We start from the raw sequence: 10,361 nt of genomic DNA on the forward strand, positions 1-10,361 counted from the left end.
AGAAAAAGAGTGTCCAATTATCTACCACAAAGTCTAACACGAGCATGTAGCTCATGAGAAATGTTAGCAGTTGCGGTGGCGGCAGTGACCATATGCATTGATACCACCTGTTACTGATTCCCCAGGCCTGGAATCTTCTCCCTGGTTTAGCTAAAATGATAGCCAGACAGGTTGATTCTTTGTTTTTATTTTTTTCTTTTTATTTTTATAGTGAAAAAGTGTGTATTCAGGATTAGCCAGCTGGACTCGCTTTAGATGATCCCAGTTTCGTTGGCAACATCCAAAGCATCATAATTGGGAGCCAGTCACACATATGCCTTCTTCTCTCCATCAGGCCTAATTAGAGTGTTGACCTTGGCCACGTCCATATCACAGAGCTTCTTCACAGCCTGTGTGGTCTGGTGCTTGTTGGCATCAACGTCCACAATGAACACAAGTGTGCTGATGTCTTTCATGTTCTTCATGGCAGACTCGGTTATCAGGGGGAACTTGATGATGGCATAGTGGTCAAGCTTGTTTCTCCTGGGGGCGCTCTTCCTAGGATATTTTGGCTGCCTCAGGAGAGTCTGGGCCTCCAGAAGGTGGGCAATGTACAGATCTTCTTTTGTGTGTGTGTGGCTGTGGACACCTTTCAGCACTGTCTTCTTGGCCTTCAAAACCTTTGCTTTAGCTTCAGCTTTGGGAGGGGCAGGAGCTTCCTTCTTCGCTTTCGGTGCCAACTTGGTGAAAAGTCAGACAGGTTGATTCTTACAAAGCTATGTCAAAAAGCTATGCCAAAAAAAATAAATAAATAAAAGATTTGTGGCATTTCAACTCCCAAGGAAAACTAAGGAATTTTAGAGAAGGCCTTTTTTTCACCTTGTTTTTGCCTTAGGTATTATCAGTTTTTCCTTTTTATAAAATTCTTTTTCTTTTGAAAATCATTTGAGTATTATCAACCTCTTTTCTTCAAATTCTGGGTGAAAATTTACGGCAGTTCCCATCACTGTAACTCCAACTTCTTGTTATCACACACAGAACAAAGTAAACAAGAAAAAGAATTCATTGTTAGGGCATCTGAAATGAGCCTATAGATCTTGGCCTATACCTGACCTATCCATAATAAAGAAAGAAAAAAAGAAAAAAAAGAACCCTTATCTTAAGGTCATTCGAGTCTACTGATTTCATAACAAGATGAGCTGAATTTATTAGGAAAAATTCTGGTTCATTAGAAGTAATTTTTCTAAGACACAGTTTCTTAAGGAAAACATACCTTGGTCGTGATTCTAAACCTGTCTCTGGAGAAATCTTGGATGCCTGCTGATCATTCTGAATTCCTTGCCGCCCTTAACTTTCTGGCAGCATGTTAGAAATCATTTTAAATGAATTGAATAAAATTCACAAGTGTTATATGCCAGCAAATGATGAACTCACAGGAAATATGACTCAACTCCACTTTTTTCATTTTGTTTTTTTTTTTCTCATAATAAATAGAAATGAACAAATGCGGCTTTAATGACATCTTGGAGTGAGAGCTTTTATTGATATATTATCAGTTGGAAGCGTGTAATGCTTTGGTGAAATAAACTCCATTCCGCATATTTATAACCAGATTGAAAAAGGTGTGTTTGTTATTTTGTGTGACATTTCCTAATGATAGTGAAGTTTTATATATGAAGATATACATGTACCATCGTAAAAATGAACAATATTTCAGCTTACAAAACGTTTCTTTGATTGAAGATGCTTTTGTACTTACTTAGTTTCCAATTACTTTTTTAACCTGTGCTCACAAACTTACAAGTACCTTCCTCCTCCCCCTTCTTGGAAAGTCTGTAAATAGGTGCTCCAAATGGTGTCTCAACCGACATGATTGCAGCATCTGTTTTAGGGTGATAAGTCTTTGTTTGGACAGCTGAGGTTCTGATCATTAGCTCTTTACAGTTTGTATCAGGTTACACTCTTGTGTGACAAAATAAGGGAAACTGGTTTGGGAAAAAGGGAATTTACTGGGTCACATAAGTGTTCAGGGCTGGCTTCAGATACAGCATCATAAAGGTACTCAAATGATGTCACCACGACCTGTCACCTCTGCATCTCTTAGCTCTGCTTTCTGATTTATGTAAGCTCTCTTTTAAGAGAGGTTATCTCCACAAAGTCATAAGATGACAACAGCTTGTTTTATGTCTGGCAGGAATGAAGTCTGCACCCCCATCTCTTTGTCTCTTTCTTTTCCTCCTTCGCTCCCAGATGAAGAAAAGTCGAGGACCAGCCTACCATTGGTCTACTTATTCTCCACATGCACATACCTAAATCGACTGCATAGCTATTGCTGCATAACAACTTACCATCCCCAAAATGAAGGCCCTTTACAAAAACATGTGGTTTTTATCTCACAGTTTCTATGTGTCAGCAAACCAAGTGTGGCTTAATAGGGTCCTCTTGGGACCAGCAGGTGGAGTGGTGGTTAAGGTGCTGGACACTCTCACATGGCTGACCATGGTTCAAGTTCCGGACTTGGTGGCTTGCTTTCTCACTTCCCCTCTTCCTCTCTCTTTCTCTGTTTCTCTCTGTCAAGTTAAAAATAAATGAATGGCTAAGTAAAATTTAATAAATATTTTTTGAGAGGTTTTTGTTTTTGTTTTTGTTTTTGTTTTGCTATAGGGCGCATGTGCTCGCCAGACAGACAGAGACAGAGAGACAAAAAGCGAGAAATCACCCCCCAGGGGGGATGGCCACACCACAATCCTTTCTCCTCTTGGGATCTTGGGCATGCACACACACGTGCCCAGTGTGAGTTTTAAGCCACCGGGTCCAAGACTCAAACTGCGGTCAACTACATGGGAGTCCAGTGGCATAGCCATTACGCTAACTGCTGGTCCCAATAAATAATTTTTTAAAAATAGGGTCCTCCAGCTCAGGGTCTTTTGCTGGTTATAGTCAATGTGTCAGTCAGGGCTCCAGTCATCTCCAGGTTCAACTGGCGCATGAACCTCTTCCAGACCCACTCAGTGCTTGCTGGAAGGATTGAGTCCTTTGCTCCTCATGTGCTCCTGGGCAGAAGCTAGTTTTAGCTCTTTGCCATGTGCATCTCTCCATAGGGCAGCTCACAACAAGGTAGCTGGTTTTGTCAGAGAAAGCAGAGAGAGAGAGAGAGAGAGAGAGAAGACACAGTCTTTGATAACCTAATCTTAGAACTGACATCCCATCACTTTTGTGATATTTTGCTCATTAGTAGCAAGTGGTAAATTTATCCCACACTCAAGGGGAGGGGATTACACATGGGCATGAATACCAGAAAGTGGGAATCATGGGAGCTGTGTCAGAAGTTGCAACCACCAAGGGCTTTGACATATTCTGATTGACTTAAACAAATTTGGGCCCATGGCTGGCGCTAAAGAAAGAATTAACCACACAACATTTCCTGAACTATGAGTGGAGGTGACTATCACTAAAGGAAATTTGCATATGGTTAGAAAATTGCATATGATTTGCATAAGGTTGAGTAACCACCATTGTGACCACTATTCGTGACACGGTCTGGCACTAATTCATCCATGTCTTGAGACTAAGACATGACTTTGATGTCCACGACACTGTCGTGAGTCACAAAGATAATATCCAGAGATATTAAGTCAAAACTACAAAAATAATTGTTGTAGGAAGAAAGCGACCTCGATATACTGAAATACAGTGACTCAAATCACAATGGTAACAGAGCTTTTGTAGAGTGTTTGGTATTGAGATTCCTGAATGTTTGAGGTCTAAACCTCTCTCTCTAGTGAGTATGTGTGCCCTGTGGCAAATTCAAAAATAGTAATAATGATGATAAATAAAATTAAATAAATAAGTCTTTAAAAAAACATAGTAAGTATGAGGCCAACCAGCAGCATGATAGTTAAGGCAGCTGTATCCCACATAGCCAACTGCACAGTTCGAATCCTGCTAGGGGTGTGTGTGTGTGTGTGTGTGTGTGTACGCACAGAATCCCCAGAGAATGAAGGAGATGGAATCACAGCATAGCTATCTGCCTCCCCTCTCCTTTCTCACTTTCTCTGTCTCTCACTAGTGAGTGCATACACCCTACAGCAATTTTTAAAATAATAATAATAAGTATTTTTTTCCTTCACAGCAAGAAAGGACAAAAAAAGATTATTTAAAACAGCTGATTATACTTACTTTTCTATGGGAGGGGTAATTACCAAATCCATATCTGTGTTGGTGAATCTTTGCTTAGGAAACCTTCTTGAGGCTTGTCTGACTGTAAAAAGTGAGCTCAGGGACTGACACAGCAAAGAGAGCTGAATCAGTCTGTGTAAGAGAGAGGTATAAAGGGATCAAAGAACGTTAGATGGGATGAGGGCCCAGTGAGCACTATTTGAACTTTAAAAGAAAGAAAAACTGGGCCAATAGGTGACATGGAGGCTAAAGGGCTGGACCCCACACAGTTCCAGTCCTGGACTCAGCAGTTTGAAAAACATGCCTAGTGCATGTGCCTACATGCCCAAAATCCTGAGAGGAGAATGGAGGAGAAGGGATTACGGCATGGTCATCCCCTTGGGGTGATTTCTCATTTCCCACCATTCCTCTCTTTCTATCTGTCTCTGGTAAATCCACATGTCTTACAGCAAAAATAAATAAATAAACAAACAAACAAACAAGCAAATTTAAAAAAGATAACCATAGAATGCTGATGATGGGAACTCTTGTCCCTGGGATTATATGACAGTGACAGTCTGTTGACTACCTGTTTAATAGTCATTTCCTTTTATTGCATACAAAACAAACAATTACTTTTTATTCAAAACACAAAAATGTTCAATGAAATATCCCCTTCAAGGGGTTCCCTTGGACGAAGCACAGCCATTAAGCACCATGTTCATTAGACCAAGTCCATTAGTGCCTTGCTAGGAACACATTTGCTTCCCTATAAAAGAGGGTAGACGTGGCTGACAAACGTATCTGCTCTTTTATTATTATTATTTCTGCCTTGACTGCAGGTGAGGAGACTGATGCTAAACAGCCATCTTATGATAATGAGGGAAAAGAACAATAAAATCATAACCAATGGCCTAGTAATTGCACTGTCTTTTAAACATATCTCCAGATTTATTATATAAGAAAAAAATCTGCTTTTGTTACTTACGACTCACTATAATCCTCCAGTAGTTTTTGCCATAGGGCAGGTGCCACCATGCCCAAGCTCACTATAATCCTAACATGCAATATTAATCAAATTTATACACATAGTGAATTAATTACTTGGGAATATATGTCCAGTAGTTACCAAGCATCATTGATCTTTTGACCTCTTTATGTACTTTATTTTCCTCACTTTGTTTTTTTCTCCAATAAATATCCATCTTCAGTATTCAGACAGAACTCTCGTTACCTCAGAAGGAAACTTCTCTAAAGCTAGAATTGCAGTAGGAAACTATACCCAAGAATATAGCCCTTTACCACCCAGATGTTTCTCCTGGACTACATAGCAATAAGCGCAACAAATGACCTTGTGTGGCTGCCCCAGTTCATTGTCTTCAGTTCCTTAATATCTGCCTATCACTTAGACTTCCACCTCAGATCCTTGTTTAGAGCCACTGTCATGTGACATTCCAATCTGGTCATTCAGAACTTCACATTCCTTTCTCTTTTTCATGCTGAGATGCAGGGATGAGAGACTTCCTCTTATTCTTTCAAATGTTGTTTGTGTACATACTTCGGGCATAAATTTTGGAGGAAGCAAAAATGAGGAATCTAACAGTTCTCTGGGTTATCTTGCAGACATAAACTTCAGGTGAAACAAAATTGCCTTCAAAGGTCTTATTGATATGTGATACATGATCCACCCAACCACCTAAATTATAAAGTGATAAGGTGCAAAGGCATACCAAAGGCAGAAATAAATGCAATGGGCATCTGTAAGAGAATATTTAATAAGAGATTACATTTGAAATGGACCTTTACAATATTGAGTCGTTGGAAAAGTCATGATGTATTTTTGTATGTTTTTCCATGCAAAAATGTGCCATGACTTTTCAAACAACTTAATAGATGGGAGTTAAGATATTCTGAGATAAGAACAGAATCAAACCAAAACGCTTTGTGAATGCTTTTCTTCTTTGGAACAGTGGCTGCTCAAGTCCAGCTTCCTAATAACATATAAAAACATTAACTGTTTATTAAAAGAGCTGCTTTTTTTTTCAAGAAAACTAGGAAATTTAGACTTATATGGGAATTATTGGTTCAATCAAAAATAATATACTAAAACAAGGGTGCTGGACATATCTTCACTTCATATCTGACCCAATGGCAGTACTTATGAAATCAGCCCTACAAAATGAACACAAAATATCAAAGAAATTGTTAAAACTTGTAAAACAATTCAATTTAACACATTTGGACGTTAAATAGGCTATTATATAAACAACTGTTCATAAAGTCCATATATTAATAGAAAAATTGACATTTAAAAGGAAACAGCAGGTCAGCTGCGTAACACAGTGGTTAAGGGCTATGCATAGGCAGTTAGATCCCAAGTGACCTTCTGCAGTGGTAATCAAGCCACTTTCAGCCTCAGTGGCATGAATACCATACCAGGCAAACATGCATGCATGCCCCAAATCCTGACAAGATGGAGAAATGGAGGGTAAAAAGATTGAGATGTGATCATGTCATGCCCTATGGGGAAGGGAGTATGTGTTCTCTCTCTCTCTCTCTCTCTCTCTCTCTCTCTCTCTGGTGAGCACATGCATTCTCTTATCATCAAAAATAATAAAATTTAAAATGAGGAAATAGCAAAACCGTGGAGATGGTTACCAGGGATGAGGAATGAACAGGCAGAGCACGGAGGATTTTTAGGGCAGTAAAATTATCCTGTATGATACTGCTGGCGGATACCTGTCATTACATACTTGTTAAAACCCACAGAACACACAACACTAACTGTAAACCCTATTGTAAACTGTAGACTTCCGAGGACAGTGATGTGTCTGTGTGGGTTCATCGATAGTAACAAAGACTCCTCTGGCCTGGGATGTGGGTGATGAGAGAGGCTGTGCCTGGGTGTAAGAGGCTTATGAGAACTTCCTACTTTCCACTCAGTTCTGCTTTGGACTTAAAACTGATCCAAATAACAAAGTCTATTAAAAAAAACAGGAAAACCAGCCTGTGACTTGATGGTTAACGAGAGCTGGATCCCAAATAGCCAACTGCCCAGTTCAAGCCCCAAACCCAGTGGTTTGAAGAGCTGGGCACATGTGTGTATGTGCCTGAAATCCCAGAAAAGAGGAAGAGATGGAGGGACCAGAGCATGGTCATGCTCCTTGAAGGATGCTTTCTCACTTTCTCTCTATTTCTTGTCTCAAATGAGCACACACGCCCTCTGGCAAATTAAAACAAAAACAAAAATCAGGAAACAAAATTCTTTAAGCAGTATAGTTGAAAGTATGTCAAACAAATAAACATTAGATTGTGCCGATAGGCAATAAATGTTGGAAAAATACATTTAAATACTAACAAGTACCTTTGAGAGGTGGAATTATGTGTAAATTTTTTCTCTTGCTCCATTTTCCAAATCTGCTTCACTGAGCACATTTTACAGATTGTTCTCACTTTACAAAGTCGTGTGGGAACACAAAAGTGATTGTGCAAGCTGCGACTGTGCAAAGCAGTCTTAATAATCAGCAGTAAAAATTCCAGTTATTCCATGACCTTTAAAAATGTTTGTCAAAACATTAAAAACTGTCTTATTATCACTATTAAATGCAGAAAAAAAAGGAAAGAGAAAAATAATAAACTATTATTTATGTAGTATACTATACCATTAGAAACATTAAGAATGAAAGTTTATCATTTTACAGAAAACATACTGAGTCATTTGAATAGTGCATGTCTTTTTCTCATTATATAACTCATGATACAAAGCAAGCCTCTTTTCTATGCCTTGGCAAATCATCTTATTTACTTTTAAGTTTGGATCTGTTTCCAACATTTTGACTTTAGAGCTCTCTCTGTTGTGAAATGTCTCTGAGAATTCCTCCAATGTGAAGCTTTATGCCAGCGTCACTTCCTCTGGGACATCTTTGTCCTTTTCATCACAAGCACTTTCCTCCATTATTTTGATAAGCTCACCTCCACAAATTCCTCTTGCCATCTCTGTGGTCCCCTCCAAAAGCACAGAATCCACATTGTCATAATCAGCTATTTTTCCTATAACCCCATTCACGTTGAACACAAATTTCAATTCTAGTATTACCACTTTTCGTTTCTTTGACATACTTTCATTTTTGCCTTGATTCTCTTTTGATTCCTCACTTCTATAAAATGTCATGGGGGAGACAAGGAGGCAACACAGCTTCACACTTTGCCGTCTGTGTATGAACTAAGTAGAGAGGCTCAGGGACCAGCCGCTGACAGACTGCAACCACGTGGTGTGATTGGTCACCTGTTGTTTACGTCCTAATTGTGAACTCAAGAACAGGGAAGTTTGCACTTGAGGTAATTAATCGCAGCTAACACACTATAGTTACTGAAAATTGAAGTATATTTTGGGGAAAACAGAGTTATTTAATAAAAACATGGTAAAAAAAATTACACATACGAAACCATGCAAAATAAAGGCCATAGCACCTCAATATTGGGATAATAAGTGTGACTAGAAAATAAAACAAGATCTTTTCCCTTTGTTTGGTCCCAGTCAGACTCAAAGACTAAAGATAAACTACTGACGGAGACACACTGCTGGTTGAGTCCAGTTGATTTATGGCCCTGGAGACCTTATAGAACATTTTGTGATGCTATTTTGTTCTGACTCCCTGTGAATAGGTACATCTGGAGACATATATATTTATGGAAAATGTTAAATAGTTTTTCTCCTCTACCTTATGTCTAAGTAGGTCATGTTGGCAGTATTTTGAGCAGTTATTACATTTCAGCCAGTGTATTTCCAAAAGCATGTTGAGTGTAGCTGCACAATGCACATGGCAGTGACAATGAGAGTCTCCCACCTCAAAGTCCTCTAAATATGATTGCTCTTGGAGAACTAGAATATGATGGATCAAAACAGAGAAATGCAAAGCCAACTTATCATTTTAAAAGCCATTTGATTTCCTTAATAGATGCCAAATGTATAAAATTCAGCAATTTTAAGTGATTTTAGCAGTAATAGAAAAAATGCAGCACAACAATAGAAATAAAGGTCCTTAACAGGACAGACACCCATAGCAAACATCATGTCTTAGTCTGTTCAGGGTGCTATAACAATTTGCCATAGACTGGGTGACTTATCAGCCACAGTTGCATCTCACAGTTCTGAAGGCTGGACAGTCCAAGATAAAGGCGCTGACAGAGTTGGTGCCCAGTGTGTGCTCACTTCCTCGATCATAGAAGGTCTTCTTCTCACTCATCCTTACATTGTGGAAGGGGTGAGGGAAAGCTCTGGCTCTCTTTTATAGGGGCACTAATTTCATTCATGATGGCTCTGCCCCCATGACCTAATTGTCTTCTAAGACTACTTCCTCATTCTACTACAGTGGGGATTAGAATGTCCACATGTGAATTTTGAGGGGACATAAACACAAAGTCCGTAGCAATGTTGAATATTTAGAATAATCGCCATCGAAGCAAACAATGAAACAAGTATGATCCATTAGTGTTATTTCACAACACTGTCCTGATGTCCCAGCTAATACAATTTTTAAAAGACAAGCAAATAAGAAGCCTAACAATTTGAAAGGAAGCAAATACATTATTATTTGCAGTGGAAAAGATCATCAATAAGGAAAATAGAGTCAACATGTGATTACAACTAAGGGAAATGTTTCTCAAACTTGACAGACATAAGACAGGCATTTGAAATGTCCTAGACACAAGAAATAATCAACTAGAAAAACATCAATGTGACTTCTAAACCAGCAAAGCTGAAGATTACCAGATTAAAAGTATGAGCACAGATAAGCAAACATGTAAATACTTAGGGGACTGCTGAGCTATGAATTCAGAGACAATGAGACTCACAGAGGACAAATAGTGCCTTGTGACATGAGCACTGTGAAGCCATTTGTGACATGAGCACTATGAAGCCAGTTAGGATCAGAAGCCATCTCATTTCCTGGTTGTGTATAACTAAATCACCTGAGGTCATCTCATTCCTTAAGCTTTCATTAAATTTGCTTTGTGTCCTTTGTTTAGTAGTCCCTGGAGTTCAAGGCTGCCCAATTTCTCTGTTTTGATCCTTGATATTCTAGTTCCCCAAGAATGATCATATGTAGAGTTCAACCAATGGCAGTCCGTAAGCTAAGTCAAAGACTTTGAGTCATTAGCAAAGAATCACATCTGTCCAAGAAGACACAGCCTTTTCCAGATCCAAATGCTCTTTCTTTCCC

The 10,361-nt window shown here is 39.0% G+C and overlaps 1 pseudogene; it reads right to left on the reverse strand.

Moving 5' to 3' along the window:
• Positions 1-209: 209 nt before the first annotated feature.
• On the reverse strand, positions 210-1,850 carry LOC106733259 (60S ribosomal protein L23a pseudogene; annotated as a pseudogene).
• Positions 1,851-10,361: the final 8,511 nt, after the last annotated feature.

This window comes from Tupaia chinensis, unplaced genomic scaffold, assembly GCF_000334495.1.
Source record: "Tupaia chinensis unplaced genomic scaffold, TupChi_1.0 Scaffold000066_1, whole genome shotgun sequence".
Taxonomy (NCBI): Eukaryota; Metazoa; Chordata; class Mammalia; order Scandentia; family Tupaiidae; genus Tupaia; species Tupaia belangeri.